Genomic DNA, 21,410 nt, shown 5'->3' on the forward strand with positions numbered 1-21,410 from the left:
TGCGGAGGTGGGACCCAAAAATTCAATATGGAGGGCTCCTTATTTTACCTCTTATTTTATTAAAGTACCTTTGAGAGTTTCGAGGGCCGAGAATAAAACGATTTTAAACGAAATAATCTGGGGCTCCTCTTTGCCCCAGAACTTAAAGTTGCGCCTGAATGTGAACCTGAGCTAAAATTTAATAGCGAAGCTTTTAATCAATGGTCACTGGTAAAAATGTGGAAACGGAACTTTCTATGATGCAGAAGAGAAAAACAGCACCGGAGGCTCACTTTTGCGACATGGAACGGGGCAATTCCATATTCCAATGACCAGAATGCACATATTTTTGGACAATGTAAAGTCTTCAACGGGGATCGCATCAGAGCAAGGAGTGCTCCCGTTACAATTTCGAAAATTGACTGCTGAAACTTTATAGCATTTCTGTTGCTATTTTGGGTCATTTCCTTCATGCAGAGTCATTGAATCGCGAGTTTTCATTGTCCATACATCATTATTTTGCTACTATAATAGATTTTCAAATATATTCTGTTTTCTTTGGTTCGAAGTCTATACCCATACGTGTAACTAACCATAGGAATATTATTATTCTCGATCGCTTCGATCACTCGGCATTAACGCACATCGGCATCCTTCACATTTTTGTATCTACTTATGTCGTTTTGTACTTTATTACATGACATGCAACTAACATTTATAAATTAATGACGATATTCGAGAAACGAGAAATGGAATTATCAATCACGATAAAAACGAACTGTTTCATTATCGTGCTGCCCGCAAATTAAGCGACATCATGCAAAGTCCGACGCTGAAGTCACCACAAATGGACAAATGACATAGATTATAACTATCTCGGATCGAGTTTGAGGTTTCCATCGATTATGTCAATTCAGGACCATCAACTTTTTTCTCAGCTGAAACCAGCCAATAAGAAGGACAAGACCTCCTTTAATGATAGTCTCACTTAGAGCATTCTAGTCAAGACTATCTCGAGCTTGCGTTCAAGAATGTGCGATTGCCCGAGATTTCTCAAACACGCCAGTTTCGCTTAAGCATCTCATTTTCGAAATCCTCGAATCAAAAAATATGTAAATTTATTGGATTTTCAATTAAAATTTGATAAAATCCAGGGGCGCAGCAAGGAGAAATTATGAGGTCTAAAATGAAGCAAATAAAACTTATTCGTTTTGTTCAAGATTCAGAAAATTGCTTCCACTCTGGAAATCGCGCACGCCACTGGAACTGCAACAAATCTAGTGGTCTGCAATTCTTATTATTCTATCATCAGTGACGTCGATATCGCACTGAGAAATTCTGAATGATTCTCTTGTGAATCCAAGACGAGGTGGTTGCAAAATATCGCAGGAATATTTTCCTATCTTCTTCTCTGCCGTACTATAGCAAATAACTGTATACAGTGATACCCAATGTTTCTGGATCAGTATTCCAGCATCTCACCGCTTTGAAGCATTTGGGCGCAACTCCGTCGATGCAGAAATAACCCAAGCCTAGCCATGAACTTGTCCTACAGCTCCATGAACCCGCTTTGCTGTTCAGTTTATTATTTTTTAGGAAAGAGCTCCATAATCCCAAAGACAATAATAGTAGACATCGCAATAACTGTCAAGTCTCCTCCTCAAAACTCAATTATTTCTTTGTTTATCTTCATTATTCCAAGTTGTTTGCCCCGCTCAATATTCTCTGGTAGTCAAAGAAAATACATCACTCCTTGTCATTGCTGGTAAAAATCAAATTATGCCCTGGTATCATAAAATTTTGTATAGGAAGCATGTCACGCCATTGCGAAGTCATTCCATTTGAAAGGAAATCGTTGGCCTGACGCAATGTCGCACTCATTTCGATTGGAAAACGGTTATTGTGTCACTGGAGTTTGGGTCACAACGATATATTTCCCCCCTGTGAGTAAACCTCCACAAAGGGGTCAATCAAATTCCTTGCTTCCATGATTGGTGTCGAAAATGATATGGTATTATGGAAATTTCTATAAATTATGTATTAGAGTTTTTCATTACAATAAGCCAAATCGATCATGAAGATCAATTATCCTGCTACACTATAGGATATGAATTTCTCATCAATCCTATAAGAAAAAATGATGGATGTCGTCCTTATTATATCAGCTATCCATATATGTACTTCAATCGAGAAAATTCTCTTTAAAATGCATAGAAATGGCGACAGCAAAATAAGGCCTCAAAGGAAGATGTTGAATGATATAAAATTGATTCCTGATTGAAACAGCCTCGCCATATGTCCCAGAGATGTTTATTTTCAGTTCAATGTTAGAGAATAATACAATGGTGTTTACGCCCTAATTCTCGGTATCTAACCCCTTGACGTTGAAAGAACTGGGTTAGAATGCATGTAAAACATCCCCAGCAAAGAATACGTCACCTAACAATACCTTCATCTCCCCTTGTTACAAGGTAACTTTCTGGACATAAAATTTATATACAGAGGCCGACTTTCTAAAACTTCTACTGAAAAGGTCGTCCATATATTCTGTCCCTTTGGGGAATTTACGACACCTGAAATTTTATTCCATAAAATGTTTTATATTGGATACGCGCCCCAGGGGATGTTATTCTAATACGCTTTTTCTTTATATTTTAATCGGAATTTATATTATTCAACCCCCAGGGCTGTTGGCATCATAAAAAGTAATTTTTGTCTCTAAATGAAAATGTCTTGTTTACAGAGTTTGCTTGAGGGGTGAATCTAGTTGAATAAAAACTTTAAAATATCTTCAATATTGGATCGTCAGAAGAGGATAGTCGGCAGAAAATAGAAACTAGCAATAGTAATTCAATTGAATAAATGAGACAACTATTTCAATGTTCTTATTATTTTCCTAATTTTATATTATTTTGTTGTGCGAGGAAGAAATCAAAGGAAACCTACAGGAATTTCAATATATTCTAGGTGCGCCCCTCTCAATAAAACTTAATTATTGAAATTATGCTCCACCTTTTTCAAAAACCAGGGGCGCATCTGTAATATGAAATTTTGCTAATTTTTAAAAATCTGAACCTAAAAGCAATTAGAATTTATAACAGTCATTATGCTACGCCAATGAGAATTCACACAATTATATATTTTTGTTTCTTCACGCGTTCAATAGATCAGTGAATCATTTCGTTGAAATTCAGGGACGTATCACAAGTCTTGTAGTAAGATGGTCTATCAGACAAATACATTGGCAACTTTTCCTTGACGAAAATTTCCATGAAAATCACGAAATAGTGTTTATCTTCAAAACAAATGTCTTTGTTTTAATGTCTGCACGAACATCACCTTTTTGGTAAAATTGCCAAGACCTTTTTGAAAAGAAAATATTTGGAAATTCTCAAACTAAAAACAAGTTTTTGAAGAACAGCTTGAGATGGAAAATTATTTGAATTGAGAGCAGAAGAGGAGGTTTAGAAGATGTCCTGGATATTCCTTAAATAAATTTATCCTTCCTCGTTTGCAAAGAAAGGTAAGTAGGGAACACCTTCGTGGGGAACTACCTTCATCTCTGCAATCAAATGTCGAGTGGGAGAACTTTTCGTAACTAAGCAAAACAGAACTAAAGAACTTCACCGCGGTGACTAGCTTTTGCCCCTTCAATCTCTTAATTAGGAAATATCCAAAAAAGTTCATTTCGCATTCTTAATCTCTTTAAAGCGACATTTTTATTGAAAACAACCAACACCAACTCCATTGTTGCAAATCCTACACAAAGAATTCCATAACGTGGACATGCAAATCGACTATTTCCGAAAAAAACCCGCTCGGTGTGCTTTGTGACTTGGAATGGCAGAATTCACAGTGGTGTAGTTCATTTTGTCGTCAATAGTTTACAACCCAGGCAGGGTTTAATTTGTCCGAGAATCATTTATACAGGGGTAAAACAAAGCTCGTTGCCTTGATTAAAATTTCCTACAACTGCCTTTGTTTTCTTTGTTGGCTTACTACACGTGTTATGTAACATTTGTGCTTAAATATTAATATCAATGGTTTGTCGCTGCACGTCAGGGACATTGGCGGAAATTCATTGGGAGAGAAAGGGAATAAATCTGGAACAATGCCTTGCTTTTAAAAAAAGGATTTTATACAATCTTATGCAAAATTTAATCGGTTAATCTGAATTTAGTGTGGCCTGGACTGGACCTCAGTGTGTGTTCCACATAATTCGATATGTGTCAAAAAGGGGAAAGGCCAGAAATAGTTCAAGAGTCTTTTATGTAAATTTTAACATTTTTATCCAACAACCTAGGTTTCATACAAAAAAATAAATACAATATACCAGGTGATTCAAGAAGGTGGCTCGCCCTTACAATTTTTTTCTTTTTAAGCTTAGAAAGATGAAATTTGGAGGGAAGCTATATGAGAATATAGCCGATTGATTGACATTAATGACGTTTATCTAGCACTTCTGATTTAATCGGAAATTACCTTAACTTTTGATTTTTAAATATAATGCCCTATAGTTTGTTTTTTTTTAAAATCTAGAGGTCATTTTTAGTCTAAAAATATGCCATTTAAAAAAATATATTTTCTTTTGTGGGTTTTTCATGTTGAGCTACGCCACTGTACATATTAGACACAATTTTAGGTCAAAATTATGGGGTAAAATACTAATTTGTCATTTTGTTGAGTACTTTTTCTTTTATAAGAAATTTAAATACCGAAAAACAGTTTTATATGTAATTAATTATATTTAAGAATCAAAAGTTGAGGTAATTTCCGGTTAAACCGGAAGTGCTAGATAAACGTCATTAATGTCAATCAATCGGCTCTATTCTCATATAGCTTTCCTTCAAATTTAAACTTTCTAAGTTTAAAAACAAAAAAGTTATAAGGACAAGCCAACCTCTTGAATCACCCGGTATACTCAAGAATATCTTAGCTAGTTTTCTCCATTGACATATATTAATAGCTTTTTAAAGCCCTTTCATATCATGTAAGTATTTTTCACATTATGGAAAATTTATTAACCATTTGATCATTTGGTGTAGATTACATGCTCCGACTTAATATTGATCATTAATGGTCGTTATCACGGCAGCCTATCGTATTTCAAAATTGGTCCGACATCATGGGACTTTCTGCCCGGCTTTATAACCAACATAACTTTTTGGCAATTATTCGACAAACTCCAGAAATGCAATGAAAACGTATATGAACAAGTTAGTTGTTGAAACAGTTTATATGTTGTAGTAACTTTGCAGTTAGTTTTGTAATTAGAATATGCAATTATTTGCCTGCAGGCCTTGTTAAGGGTTTGTTAGTTTGATGATTTCGATGGTGTTTGGATAATAATGCTGATGAGCAAAAGCACTGTCCATTACTAATTTCTGTTTATGCAATAAAGATCGCAGATAACCTTAGCAGCTACTGCCGAAGTGGTCCTCCAGCGAGCAGTATAGACGATCCAATAGAAGCCACAACACTCACACATAGTTCCAGAGACAGGCGATTGAAGATCTTTTTCCCCCTGGTGCAAACTTCAAAATAAAGACATGCCAAAGTCCTTACTCTACTTTTTATAGAGGACAGTGATTTCTGGATTGTGCATCCACAAAAAGCGTGTCTATTGAGCAAATGATGAGTTGAACAAACTCAAGTTCTAAAAGCAAATACTATATCGAAGATGATTCTCAATTAATGCAAAGTGCAACAATCAAGTTTGTTGAAAATGACCTCCAGAGCATGACAGCTTGCTGCAAATTTTTCGTTAACAGCTCGCATATGCCTGTCAACTTTAAGTTTGGTGTGGATCCAGATACTCAAAAATCTATTATCACTGAGGCTGCTAGCCGTATCATCGCCAATCACCTTTCACAGCACATCTTCCATGACACAAAACAGTAGCGTCATTAGTGAAGAAAACGAATCTTCTTGGGGTGCCCACAGGAGGGAAATCATTGATATACAGTAAAAAATACAATAGTCTCAACAGGATTTTGAGGAAGTTTCTGGCGGACTCGTTATTGCGTGGAGAAGTGATCACCCTCCACACACAAATACCTTCTGTCTCTAATCTATCTTGTACGATCGAAATCGAAGCGAAAGCCGCCCTGGCTCATAGACGTCTCTTTCAAGTAGAATGGCATGCGTGACACAGTCGAATGCTTTGGGCAAATCACAAAATACAGCCGCGGCTTAATCACTGACATTCAGCTTCATCATTCGAAGTAATGTACTATTCCGCCTTTCGGCAGAGGTTTAGGAGAGCGAAAAATTCAAATTAAGACCTTCAAAGCCAACTCGCAGAATTAATTATTTTTTCACTGACATACCTACTGTATTGCATTAGCGAGTTTGCAGAAACGAGAGCTGAACAAAAATCATTTACATAACAATAGTTTTGATTCGAAATGATGTTTCCATGCAAATAACGTTTAATTAAAGCCAAGTTCTAATTTGGTGGCTGGCTGATTGTTTTGGTAGGGATGTCCGCAGTCCGCCCATTGTGTAGGATTTTTGACTTATATAGTCGAAAAATTACTTTTAAATCGAACAAAAGAACTTCAAAAAGTCATTTTTGCTGGCTATTCAATGAGAGGAAATAAAACCAAGTAATTAATAATGTTTCGTAATTAAATATCAACCTAATGAAGTTGTTTATTTCAATAGATTAAAGCTGACCGCTACTAATTTTGGGCCGAAATTAAATTACTAGTGAAGCAATTTTGAGCACGAAATGTTAATATTAATCAATTATTAATTGGAATTTATAAAAGGAGTATCAGTTTAGTATCATCAAACTAAAATGTTTCCACCACTAGTTTATGTTTGTCCTGGGAATATTGGACAAACGGAGGACGATTTATTTTATAAATGCTCTGTGATAAACCAAAGGGCGGTCTTGTATATTTTGCTCTTAGGATTGCCATATATGATCATTTTATTAGAAATACAATTATCTTGATGCCAGGAGAATGCGAGGTCGGGAGAAAATAAATTTTAAACGTAATATCCGTACATGCCGAATATCGTCCTCAAAGTAGAATTTTTAAAGAATGTTCTTCAGATTCGAATTTTGGTACAACCACAGATTGAAAAAACACAGCTGAAGCATTTTCTATTATTGGACTTCAAATTAAACAGGAAACAACCCTTTGGAGCAATTTTGGACTGGTTAAACAAATTGCTGGCGAAAATTTATATTCCTATCTTTTTAACGAACCGAATAAAATCAAACAAACATAACAGAATTCGGAGTATGTTATCGGAAATAATAGCCATGCAATATTTATCTAATTTAAATAATACGATTCGGTTTCTGATTTTACATACTCCAGCTATAAAAAACTGAATGTAACATTACGGCCCAATTTAAATGCATGGGCATATTTTTATTAACATAAAACTCAAAATAGCATTATGTTACACATGTGTATATACAGGGATTCGAAAAGGTGGTGCCAAACTCAAAAAGGTTATAGAAGACATTGCGGTAAAAAAGTTTTGCATATAAACTCCTAGTCGGAAATTAGCCGTTTTGTCTCTGGAGCAATTTTTATTCAAAAATGTAATGTTTTCTCGTTGACAATAGAAGTAATCGATATTTAAGTAATTTTTATTAATATATTACTAAAAATATTAATATTAATATTAATATTAATAAAATATATTAATATTAATAAAAATGCGTTGTCTTTAATATTAATATATTAAAGACAACGCAAAAATAATAAATTTATAATAATGATTTAAAGTAGCGGCCCCTATCTCGTTGCATAAATTTGTCCTTTGAATCATGGAATCGCACACCCTTTGCAGCATGTACGAATCTTGCTGCACGAAAAGACAGACTGTCATCAGTCCCTCTAACAGTACTTCGTGAGGGCTACAGGAGTTTTGTAGACCACGGAGTTGATGTAACCTCAGAGGAAAAAATCCAACGGGATTAAATCAGAACTTCGCGCAGGTCAACTGATAGGTGCTCCTCTTCCGATCCATGACACAAGAAATTGTAGGTTTAGGTAATCCTGCATATAGCGGGCAAAATGTTCTGGTGCACCATTATGTTGGAACCACATTCTATATTATATTTCAATAGAAATGGTTTAATAGACGTTTTTAATAAAAATCACTTAAATATCGATGTCTTAGTGTCAACGAGATTTTTTGACAAAAATTGCTCCAAAGCTAAAACGGCTTATTTTCGACTAAGAGTTTAATGCAAAAATTTTCTACTGTAATGTCTTATATAACCTACCCAAGTTTGGCACCACCTTTTTGAAACACTCTGTATGTGTTGAAACGACAATTTAAACTTTCTATTGCAGTAAAATTGTTCTTTGACGAAAGAGCAATCCAGGATATTTACCTTTCCATACGAAAAGACCATCGCCAACACTGGAGAGCCAAGATAGCTGGCCAGTACATTTTCCACTAGAATAAAACGTGGAGATGCAAGGTGACTCTCCATAAAATACGGCCCGAAAATATCTGTGCTATTTCCGTATTTCGTCCTTTGACGTACCATTTATATAAAGCTGGACAAACCTTTTGAAACCTTGCTGAAAAGATCGCCATTTATTCTGGCCCTTTCCAGGATGTGTGACACCTAAAATTTTATCGTTCCGAATATGTCTTGTCAGCGAATGCAACTTTTTCTAACTCAATTTGTGGTGTTTCACCCTGAGGTTTGCTGTTGAAGATAATGAAGCGCGGAACATTTCCAGTTTTCGGTATAATAACTATAAAACCGAAGGTCACAGATTTGTACTTGGTGTCTTTAACCGAAAGAATGTTTTTTGGTTAATAATTGAAACCAGATCCGGACAAGTCTGGAATTAATTATTAGAAGCAATAGATAAAAGTCAAACTGTTTTCTGGAGAAATTCTTTTTCTGGAGAAAAACGAAAAAACCTTCTCACCTACCCTGGAGCAATTATGTCCCGGAATTTCCCTATATTTTGACTTTTTCTAAAATTTGGATAAGTGACATGGCAAATCCTTTGTATTGCTCGGCGATTAATTATTCAGTTGCAATGATCCAAGTTAATTTTAGACTTTATTTCCAGAAAACTCTCTTTGTATCGACTGTTTCCAGAATCTGGAAGAGTGACAATATGTCAAGTCTCTTCCATTATCCAGCGATAATTATTTACTCAAGCTCTACAAGATGTAAGGCTTATAAATCTTTTTTTCGTTTCATGCCTTTCTAGAAGCTTTAAATTGCCTTTCTTTACAGAGAGCGAAGGAGTCGCGCAGAATTGTTGAAGAGTTTAGCTAGGTAGCTCCTTTAAAAACAGATGAATATATTCATGTCCACGAAATTATGTAAAGAAGCAAACATTTTTCACTAAATTACCTTCGAAGTTTTACTGGGAATTTTAAACATTACCCCCATTTTCATCCATCTACCCACGAGGTGACAAAGCCTTTCCCGATTTGCAACAATTACTCACACCTGTTTCCATATTGCCGTCAGTTTGATGTGCGTCAAATGCAAATGCTGAATAGTTTAGTGAATAATCACTCAGCATGCTTCGGGCAAACATTCGGAAATCATGGGAGGTGAAAAATGTTCCTGTTCTAATTACAATAACTGACCTTCTTTTGCGAATTTTACTGTATCCAGGCATCCCCGGAAGCCACATTTAAAACCGGCATAAATATTCCTGCATACATAATTTAATTCAAATTTCAATACATTGGGAATTACATTTTATCTCTCCAACTATAGGGACTATTCAGTGAATTTATCTATCTCTTTTCCCATTATGATTTTGAAGTCAATCCTATTTTCACCATCATAATTGCACTGATTGAGCCCATTTACGATATTATGGAATAAGTTTAGCGAACATTATCGAAAAACGATTATGCATACAGTCGTTATAAATAATAGCATAAAATATTCAATGACAGGCAGTAAATTGGTTACCATTCATTAATATTAATCCATAAATGGCTTAATTGTTATTCATGGAATTGGCAAAGAATACAGTGAGATGATTTTTGATTGCGAAATGAAATGAGTTTTTTTCATTATTTAAATACGTGATTTGTTTGCAGAGGAGGAAAACTTGACAAGTTCTGACTTTCCATTTTTTTTCCATGAAAAATAATATTCAATCAGAGCCAAATGGAGCAGTTTTTGTCACTGCCAAGGGGCACGTGGAAAACGGTCATTCACTAAAATTTTCGGGTCTGCATTTGACACGTATATGCACATCAGCCAGCTCAGTGGGACCAGGTGCAAATTATTGTTTCAATTCATAAAGGCCTGTGTTGCAATCTGGGACAAATAACCAATTGAAAATAGCCGATTTAAAATTTGTGGATTCACATATTCCGAATGTTAACAATCGCAAATTGGACGCCAGGAGCTAGGGATCTCATTAGCGAATTTTTGGCAGAGAATTATAAAACCGAAAACCGAAACGCGATTGCATACAAAATTCCTTTGACCCCGATAGCGAAATGCCTTTCCATTGGCCACTCCATCGGGTACCAAAAAAACCTGACGTCGTCGCCACCATGTCCCACATTTCGGACCTTCTAGCACACTAGACTGGCTTTCGTGTCCATAAATTTCAATTAGATCTCATGAATACTGGTAAATAGTTTCCGTACATATGGAATCCAACTGTTTTGCTAATTTTATGACTGCGTAAATCATATTGATAAGACGATCTACATATTCAAATTGTTTGCACCGTAGTAGGTAAATTGGCTGCAATAGAAATTTCTTGTATGTATACAGTCAGTCTCATGAGTATTCGTACACTATCGATTCCAGATTTAAAAATAAAAATACTTTTTTATAATGTAACTTTCAACTATTTTTTTAAATAGAAATGTTCCATGGAAGTATGAAAAGCCCAGTTCATATAAACTTTATTAAAGATAAACATTATTATTAACAAAATATAATTTTAAGTGTAACAAGGAATAAAATCAAACACACAGGAGTATTCATACCTATGAAAACTATACTAAAAGAACATTTAATTTAATATTTGTTTGACCCCCCCCCCCCCCCCCCCCCCCCCCCCGATTTTATAATACTTTTAATCCGATTAGGCATATTATTATACTAGCCATTTTTTTCTACTTGTTGCTTCAATATTGTGCTAAATATCCAAAAGTTTTAGTTTTAATGTGCTTTTGCTATCAATTTCGTAATTCTTTAATTATTTTTACATTTCTGACCGTAAATGTCCTATTAGATTTATATCGGGACTTTGAGATAGTGTTGCCAAGGTATGTAGCGTATTATATAAGATCCATTCTTTCACAATATGAATCGTATGTTTGGGGTCATTATCTTGTTGAAAGTAGTAATTATGTTGTAACCCTAATTTTGTGGCACTTGATGCTAAATGATTCCATAAAATATTTAGGTTGCATGTTTTGTCCATGATTCCTGTAATGAAACCGAAATCGCCAACATCATTTGAGGACATACCAGCACTATACCATGATGGATCCACCTTCGTGCTTTATTGTTCCTTTAAAATTTTTTAATTCGTACTCTGGATTTGATTTTCTCCACGCCATTGTTCGTTCATCTGAATTAAATAAATTGAATTTATTTTCGTCAGTGGAAATAACTTGTTCCCAAAAATTGATATTCTTGTCGACATATTTTTTTGCAAATTCTAAACGTTTTATTCGATTTCTCTTATTAATAAATGGCTTCTTTCTGCCAACTCTCCCATTATAGCCGTTCCTTCTCGAAATCCTTCTACATGTTTCTGCTGATACTTGTTTATTGAAGTATTTTAAGATGAATGCTGCTAACTTTGGTCCACTAATTTGTGGATATTTCTTTATTTCCTTAACAACTGTTTTTTCCTCGTAAGAAGTAAGTTTCTTTAGGCCTTCTTTACGTTGTTTATTGCAAATATCCACACTTGATTTAATGTTTTTCATAACATATTGTATCGTAGATTTACTTCTGCCCACTAATTTCGTAACTTCTAAGAAACTTTTACCTTCAGTGTGCCATTTAAAAATGAACTTTCTATCATTTAATGAAACTTTTTTTCCTCATTTCTACTAGTATCTCGTAAAGACTAACAAATCTGTATGTCTACTTTGGTAATTATTCGTACTTTCACAAACAAGTTAAGATTAACTAAATTTTCTATCATTTTGATTTTATCCATAATAGACAATGTGCAGTACAGATACTCTTGTGAACCTTAAAATTACTTTTTCGTCATATGAATATATTAATTTACAAGAAAATATATATTAGTTTTAAAGCTCTTTAATTGCAATATAGAGTTGTGATAATAAAGGGTGACCGACGGGAACCTGATGGTTTTGAAATGAGCCGTACACAGTTATTTTTTACAAAAAATGAAATTATAATTCATAAAATGGTTTATTATTACATGCCATTTGATCTTGTGTGAAAAATTATGCCAGACATCCTTCGCCTGAATACAAGTTTCCAATCTTCGCACGAAATCGGCCATTACCTAAGCCATCATTTCAGCGGTGATTTGAGCGACTTCTTCCCTAATGGTCTCCTTTAGTTCTGGCAATGTACGGAGTTGATGAGAGTAAACATGCGCTTTCAAATACCACCACAAAAAAAGTCACATGGGCTAAGTCCGGCGATCTCGGGGGCCATCAAACTATCATCGGACTTAAGAAGTTTATAGGTTTAGAAGAGTTTAGATAAGTTTCAAATCTTTCATTGTAAATTAAGAAATCATTTAAAATCGAGAATCGATGGGATACGAATACTCACGAGACTAACTGTATATGTTCTCATGATTTTTGAGAAGTTCATCTACATCTCTTTGGGAATTTCATTTCCCAGATTTTGAAGTAACTTTTTTTTTGAAAATCGACGAATATTTTTTGCTTTTGTTTTTTAGTCAATTGCACGGGTTGGGACACGTCCCAGTTATACTAAAACTGTCCTGAAATTTTCGAAAACAAATTGACTTCCTTCTCTACTATTCACAGTGACCATAATGAACATTCCTCCTGAACTAATGGTCACACATATTCCTGGACTGCGTTTACACTAACCGTCGATTAGACCGGCCATATATTTTGTGGGGCTTTGAATGTTGATGTCACATACACGTGAATGCTAAACTAACCCATAAAATTAGCGATACGAAACATTGCGCACGGTAGCTAATCAATGCCGATAAATATTAATTCCAATTTACGATCAACGTACCGTTCAGCCTATTTAAAGCTTTAGAATGCTCCTTTATGTATATAGATGAAAATTTAGTGGAATTACAGTTTGCATGTGATAATTAGGCGCATTTGTTGCCATAAGCCAGAGATTCAGCAGAAAAGCGGAAAATTTTCAGGAAGCAGAGGAGTCGATAGTGTTGTTGAAGGGTAATTGCATCGTCGGCAAGGATCTACTGGGTTTGGAGTTAAATCTCTTTTCAGCACTCTAAACATAAGCCGCGGTTCAATGGAATCACTTTCGTCCATAACCGCGATGGACGTCATCGAAGGCGATGAGGTGATCTTCAGTGTCTCCCGACCTTGACCTCCCACTCACACAGCTGGACAGATCAGGACTGAGACATCAAGAGTGCGAGACCTCCAGAAACCAATCTCAATTTTGGGGAAAGAATATCTGTGAAAAATCATAACCAGGATAAATCTCTTTTTATCATGGCAGGTGTGAGGAATTCCAGGCTCAGGTATATCTTGGTTGGATCACCCTCTTATGTGGATATCGAACACACAAACCTTAATTTCGGAAACAGTTTATTTTATCAAACAAAAGTGTCTGTTACTAATAAAGACTCGCTGAGGAATACCGATTGCCTCCTGCACTTAGATCTGTGCTGACAAACAACACAAAGAACTAAACTTTCACATTATTTATGGCCGTTACGAATTTAGGGATAAAAAGGAAAAGCAAGAAATAGCCTTCTTGGAATGTCCTAAATAAATAATAGGAACTTAACTATCCTTTGATACTGCAATATGTCTGAAATCAACACCTTAAATTTTAACTTTAAAAACGGTTAAATTACAAAAGTTCTAAAATGAGGGCGAGATATCGGCCGGACTTAATTTTGAAGATGGTGGTAAAAAAGAGCATTAGGAAAGATCATGGCGTTTTAAACGTGTCGAAAATTGGTAAATGTCGAGGATGCGGGTCTCTGATGCGTTTGGGTGGTCTGCTATTTAGTACAAAAATATCATAAAGCAATCCCGAAGTTTCGATTTTTACGAACTCAGGGTTCGTGCGGGGGCGGCGAGCTCTCTTACTGGGAGATGCAGGGAGACCCGCCCTGTAACATCGAAAAAAGTATCGTCCGGGCTACCTTCACCGTATTTAACAGTTGCCCGAGGGTGCTCGTTTTACACCTCGAAATCAGGGTTGAAAATTTCAACGTGAAAACCGACCTAATTTGAATCGTGTTTTCGTCTGTCGTGGATCTCGGAAAAAAACTACTGAGAGATTTCGTGTTGCATATTTTGTGCGAGCTGTTTAACTTCACTCTAGAGACTGACCGTTTAATCACGATTCACCCTGTACTTTCTGAACGCGATGGATTAGAAATAAAAAAAAAATTCCATTAAATTCATTTTTTCGCCCAATATTTTTTTTGAGGTACCCTTTTTTAATTATTGAAAATTATAAGAATTGAAGTGGTTCCGAACGGATATTATTATAAAGTTTTCTGAGCAATATTTTTCGAGGACCCAACCTTTTTCTCTATTTTAAACTTCTTTTGTGGTGAGTCACCGATTAGCCAGTTGTATTGGGTACTGTTTTCCAATTGTCAAGGACTATGGGAGAACACTGGAGCGTGTAGACGGGATAGCACCATTGAAACCTTAACATCTCATGGCTTAATAACTACGTACTTGCTAATAAATATTCTAGTGAATATATATTTTAAATTATCAGTATATCCCACGTTCAACCTGTTCTTTGACAATCGTAACTCTATACTCGTGTTAAATTTGGCATGATCAAAAACTCAATAACCGTTCCCAGGGGAAAAACGATTATGAAACATCAGCAGACATTCAAATTGGGCGAAAAAGTGTTTTAAACGGTCGAGTGAAATGAAAAATGGAAGTCGTTTAAAACTTTTGAGCGTAACGGGGGAAGTCATTGGGGAATAGCAAAATTGAAGTTTAGGAGCTATTTGGGATACACACTTTATAAATTATAGAAGTATTTCTGATTTATGCTTTCGCTATTTTATGCCAGGGGCATTCAAGTTAGGGAAAGTTTTCGGTCTTTCAACGGAGCTAATGGACGGTTCTTTAGGGTTAGTTAACTAATGATTAAAATTTAAATTTTATAGGCAAATTACTACCAGGCCTGAAAATTTACCTATGCGAGGTGGAAAAAAAAAATACAGAAAAATACAGTGTTTCAGAGTTGTGGCGACAAAAGCCTAGGAGAGATTCCTCTGACCAAAGTAAGAAAAAAAGTTCATGTGAACATGAGTTCCCAAGTGCTTTATTTTCGATATATAGGGTGTTAAGTTTAAAAAAAAAATTTTTTGTTACTACCAACAACCAAGACAGACAGATTTTAAGAACTAACGTTGTTGATTTTCAACTTAAATCAATGCAGACCGTTTACAATAAACACACTCACTTTGTTAGAAAAAATCATTCTAAGCATTATTTCTCCGTATGGAGTTCAGGGACGTGCCGACGTATGACAATGTAATTTTTTCTTGAAAACGAAGCAAGAAACAAAAATGTTCTATTTTTAGTGGGGTTATATGAATATCACATAAAAACCCCAAAAAAATACAGGGTTATAGGTTTTCCCGCAAAAAAACAATCGACTTTCTCGCTGGGTACGCTCCTGGAAATTCTGGATCAAATTTAACTGGGCCAGCAGGTGTATAATAATTGTTTTATAATAAACCGTAAACATTTTATTCAAATAGGTAAATGCGTTTCTAAGCGATAAATAAAAAACTTTTTTTAAACTTAATACGCTATATATTGGGAACAAAGCATTTGCGGAACCATGTTCACATCAATTTTTTTTCTTTCTTCGGTCAGAGGAATATCTCCTAGACTTTTGTCACTACAACTCTGTAACACCCTGTATATACTTCACTTCTTCCTTGGAAATTTATCGACCATATTCTCATCCTTTCATTATCTAAATATTTTAGAAGGAGCTTAGTTCTTTACTATCCTTCGGCTTTTAGAACTTTCTACATATGAAAGAATTAAAATTTAATCCCTGAATTTCTCTGCGACCTCCTCTTTGCGTCAGTATTCATTTTATAGGCTAATAAATCAGCTGGATATCGATACACCATGATACGCATTACCATTCGATATGGAAATAGTTGGGACGGTATCTGGGTCGTAAATTTCAGTAATTCTCATGAAAATGGTATATCAACTAGGATGGCGAAACAGCCGTCAGGAGTTTTATGGAGCTCTTATCTTCTATTCGGAAGAAAAAAAGACGATGGAAGGTATAGACTGGAATATTAAAAGATTTAATTGAAGCGGAGCAAAAATATATAAAGGAATTAAGGATTAGAGAATTTGTTTTCAACGGTTTAGGCTTGGCTGAAAGTTTGGCATTTATCCAGAATCACCCATTGACTAAACTTCATTTCTCTCTTTCCAGGATTGCATTACTTTGAGGGATTTGCTGAGTCCGTGTGTGGGTATTAATTATATGCTATTTCATTTTTTCTGATTCCCCACCTTTGCCTTTTTTTTCACTACTTCTGCAATCCATCTGCTCACTACTTTCCACTGGCTCTGATTGTAGTATGTTGGAGTTGATGTTTCGGTAATTTTCAAGTAGTAATTTCAATTTTTGTTCTATTTCAAGTATTTAAATAAAGTACATTCTGTTTCCATCTATGAAAGTATGCAGCAATAACATTCATCGAAGTTCCCCAGCATTTTGTAAAGGTATTGTTAGAAGCACTCGTAGCTTGTTAACAATTTACATGTGCAGTAGTTTAGATTTCTGTTTGAATAGTATCAGACAATCATCAAACAATTCTTTCTTTCTGTCTAGTGTGCCTCTGTAGTTTTCTCATTCTTTGTATGCATAATTTTTAGAATCACTTATTCCTTTGTTCGGTGAAGAATAGCACGCCTGTATTGTGCTGTTTTCAACTTCTACCTTGGCGAATTGGATTAAAAATTTAGATAAATCCCGAAACTTCCTTCGTATTCAATTAAACATGAAAAGCTAAGGATCTCCGGTTATAATAAAAAATGACGTAAACAATTCCGGCAAAAAACTATGCCTCTTAAAATGGAAATCATAAAACCGCTTCAGCAATGAAAGAGGGCGGAAAGAGATTTTAAACCTTCCACTTAAGGCAAAATAAAAATTGCAATAAAACTCTCTGCGTGGAATTGGTTTTCTGGGGCACGGCGAAATTAATTTTCGGATGGTGTTTGGAATTCGTATTTTCGGCGGGTTTTCCAAATTTCTCTTAAAATACGCGTGCCCAAGCCATAAATTTATGCTTGCAAAGCAGGAATTTTCCTCACTTTCCAGCATGATTTCAATGAGGTTGTTTGATTTTTGCCCGCAAAAGTACAAATATAAATACAGCTTGCACGACGGAGTCGGTTAATAATGCAGGAACTCATAATGGTCAAAACCGATTAACTCGGAATCCCGTTCGGCCATTATCTGAATTCAATACAAAATCCGATTATTTCTCGCATCAAGTGCTATTGACGTTTTATATTACGTTATATCTACTGTTGTTGTCAATAATAATTAATGTCAGTTTCCGTTTTTATTTGTTAAAACAGTGAAATCGTTAGAATTCATTTGTTGGCCGGTGCACCTGCACCCTCGTTAATGGGCAGGGAGTTAAACAAAAAATGCCGATAGAAAAAAGATATGTATGTACATATAATAAATAACTGAAAATTATTTGAGATCATATCCTTCTATAAAAAAATAGGGTAAAAAATTAAAGAAACAATCTTTAGGAATCCCTCCCCTTAGACGAGTGGCAGATCCCAAGTACCGAAAGCAATAGCCCTTATCCCCTAGCAAGTTCTAGTTCATATACACTATCGTCCATAAGTATTTGCCCACCCCAGTATTTTTTAATTTTAAGAATAATGAATGGCATAGTGATGAAAGAACAATATTTGGAAATCTTAAGGAAGCAAATGTTACCCTCTGGACGTCGTACTTTCGGGCGGAAATTTATTTTTCAACAGGACAGCGATCCGAAACACAATTCCAAAATGCAAATCTTATTTGACTCAATTAAAAACCGAAAATAAACTTGAGGTGATGGAGTAGCCATCACAGTCGCCTGACCTCAACCCCATCGAGTTATAATGGGATGAGCTCGACAGAAAGATGAGAAGCGAGTGTCCATCATCTCAGGAATCCCTGTGTAGAATGTTGTAGAAGTATGGCGTTTAATATCAAGTGAAACGCTAATAAAGTTTCATGAAAGAATGCCACGGTTATGTGCAGCAGCTATAAAAAATAAAGGTGGTCATATTGACGAGGCTAATGTTTAAAACTAAATTTGGAAATAAAGGCAATTTATATTCAAAATGAGTTTTAAATGGTACTTATAGAAAATCTTAAGATATAATGTGATTAGATACAAATTTTGAGGTGGGCAAATACTTATGGGTGGTAGTGAACAAACTTCAGATTTTGTAAAAAAACTCTAAGGCCACGCATGGCACAATAGCGCGTCTTCAGCTAGTATTTCTCTGTTACCAAGTTATTACAAACGTTTCTCAATTTCGCGTTCCCAACATCTCTCAATTTCTGAAGATAAATGGTACACTTTAGGTTGTACACAAACATTTTAAGGCCACAACCACAACAGAGTGGTGTCTTAGATTTTTGTTCGTTCTGAATTTTGGATGCAACCTCTGAACTTGTAGATCACTATTTTATACATAGAGTGTTTATTAAATATACCGGTGGAGTGAATTTCTAAAAAAATGTAGTAAGAAATTTTCACTATAACTATATGTGGGCTAAAGAAAATCCATGTGAAGTACTTAAAGATCGTTTTCAACATCAATTCTCGTTGACCTCTTGGATTGGAATTGTGGGTGATTGGTTAATTGAACCAGTATTTCTACCAGGAAGACTGATCGGAGAGGTGTATCGCAACTTTTTGGAACACTATCTCAGTTTCTGGAGGATGTAACAATGGCAACAGTAAATGCAATGTGGTTTATGCACAATGGTGCATTATCACGTTTCAGTGTGGTCTCTCGTGGTTTTTAACTGGAATATACCGAGATCGCTGAATTGGTTAAGGTGGACCTCACTTAAGGCCTGCCCAATCATCGGACTTAAACCTCTTAGATTATTTCTTATAGGGTCATCTAAAGTCATTAGTTCATACTATTTATTTTAGTGGGATGGGGAAAATTTAAGAAATCGGATACTTGCTGGGTGTAACTCAATAAGGAACAACCCTGATGTTTTTGAAAGAGCTCGGAAGTCAATGAGGAGAAGACTAGATTCTTGCATACTAGCTGCAGCTAGTCATGTCCTACAGCTCTTGTAAATTAAAAAGTTTTAAATGCAATATTTGATAATAAAATGTTGGTATAGTCGAAAATTTTTCTTGCTCTGTAATTTCGGAACAAGGATGCTTTTGAAAAATCATCAAAGGACAAAGTATTTTTAGAATAGTCCAGGGAATAAGTCCTTGAATTTTTGCCGTATGTTTGAGAAACATCCTCTATAGCATAATGGTTTATCTTGGAGTTTTCTATGGAAAAGTTACTTTTTAATCTTTGTCCCCAAGCCCTCCAAATTCGTATAGAAAATATGTATAAACTTTTGTAACTCTATGTCACAACACAAAGGCGTATCATGTACGTTTGTTAACATTGTAATATATATTAGTTTGAAATGGAATTCAATTGGGAATTCGAAAAATGTTAACTGTGAATCAAGATTGTATTTTTGCCATTGTGACTCACCTTATGAAGAAATTATATGTACCTGTACCTGATTTATTGTGCACCACACAGAATTCATATTATAATCTATTAAAATTTTGATGATGTGGGGGATATATGTATATTAAACGTAGATTAAAGAACTGTTTTCGAGTCGGAATTTATAAATTTTCCCAGAAAGCTTCTAAAAACTTTCCTGCAAAACTGCATTTTGAGACAAGCTACTTTTTAATTTTTTTGCGATATCCCTATCTTTCCTCTGGTAATCTGGCTTTTTTATTATTTATCTTACGGCTTGTCTGCAGTTGTAGTAATGTCGTAAATCAGAGTCTCGCATGTTTGCCAAAACGGAAAGCGGGCTGGCTTACTCACAAAGCGTGTCGTGGCTTCCTCCAGGGCACCATAAAATTGAAGTTTAGTAGATGTTTGGAATGCACATTTCGGAGATATTCTTTCACTTTCCGATTAAAATTTATTATTAAGATCTTCACCAGGAATTCGAGCCCTCATAAATTACTCTTAAATTTACATCTACTCACATTGCACTTAACAACAAATCACTTTAATTTTGTTCATTTTAACAGGCAGAATTCCATTATTACTATTATTATTATTATTATTGTTATTACTATTATTATTATGACTGTGGGTGATATTTTACGTACGAACCCAAAATATTTGCCTGGATGCATGCATGCATTGTCTAATTAAATGGAATAATTACAACAAAAAGTCCTGTTGGGATTCGTTATTTGGAATTCCGAAAATGCTGTTATTGAAGTAGGAATAACTTATTGTTTTGAAGCATTGTTTTTTGGTGGTTGGTTTTAATTTGGTTTTAATATTATTTGTGATTTCGATTGTTTAATAATTATTAAATAATTTGCATTTGATGCATGGAAAAATAATGATTCATTTTAATATTCGTATAAAATTTGTTTGTTTCAGGCTTATGGAGGAACTGTTTTTTTTTTGGTGGCGATTAGTAAAGGTGAGTTTTTCCCTCTAGACCCACTAGGGAGTATAACATACGGTTCTACGTAATTTGAAAAACATGCTTTTAAAGCCACTAAAAGCAATGACCAAATTTTTTTCCAATCGAAAACTAATAACAATCCAAAAGGGAAAAAAAATTATAAAATTGCTGTAAATTGCTTCAATCATGAAAAGTTGAGATACATTGATGATTTATAGAGTATGCTCGCTGAGTGCGGTAGAAATTCTCCCAAAAATGGGAAAATTTGAAATTAAGTACAGTACAAACAAACGATTAGAGCTATTGTATAGATAGATATTGTATATTGAATGTTTTAAAGACTATCTGAAGAATAAAGACATTTGAAACTAGTAAAAATATAGGCGTACAGAAGACAATGATCAAGTGAGAAATAAAAATCCAAATTCAAGGTCTAAATGTAGAAAATTGTTGCTAATGATTGAATATTTACTGTATGCCGCAATGGCTATCTATCATATGAAGTTATTTTGTAGGTATGTTAAAAGAAGAGGCG

The 21,410-nt window shown here is 35.0% G+C and overlaps 1 protein-coding gene across 1 annotated transcript in view; it reads left to right on the top strand.

The window, feature by feature from the left end:
* Positions 1-21,410, top strand: part of Ten-a (tenascin accessory) — a 244,158-nt gene that overhangs the window by 4,783 nt on the left and 217,965 nt on the right. Inside the window, exon 2 of the mRNA XM_066391157.1 lies at positions 20,848-20,890. The gene's annotated coding sequence lies outside the window, so the exon portion shown is untranslated. The remainder of the gene's footprint in view (positions 1-20,847; positions 20,891-21,410) is intronic.

Source organism: Euwallacea similis, chromosome 6, assembly GCF_039881205.1.
Source record: "Euwallacea similis isolate ESF13 chromosome 6, ESF131.1, whole genome shotgun sequence".
Taxonomy (NCBI): Eukaryota; Metazoa; Arthropoda; class Insecta; order Coleoptera; family Curculionidae; genus Euwallacea; species Euwallacea similis.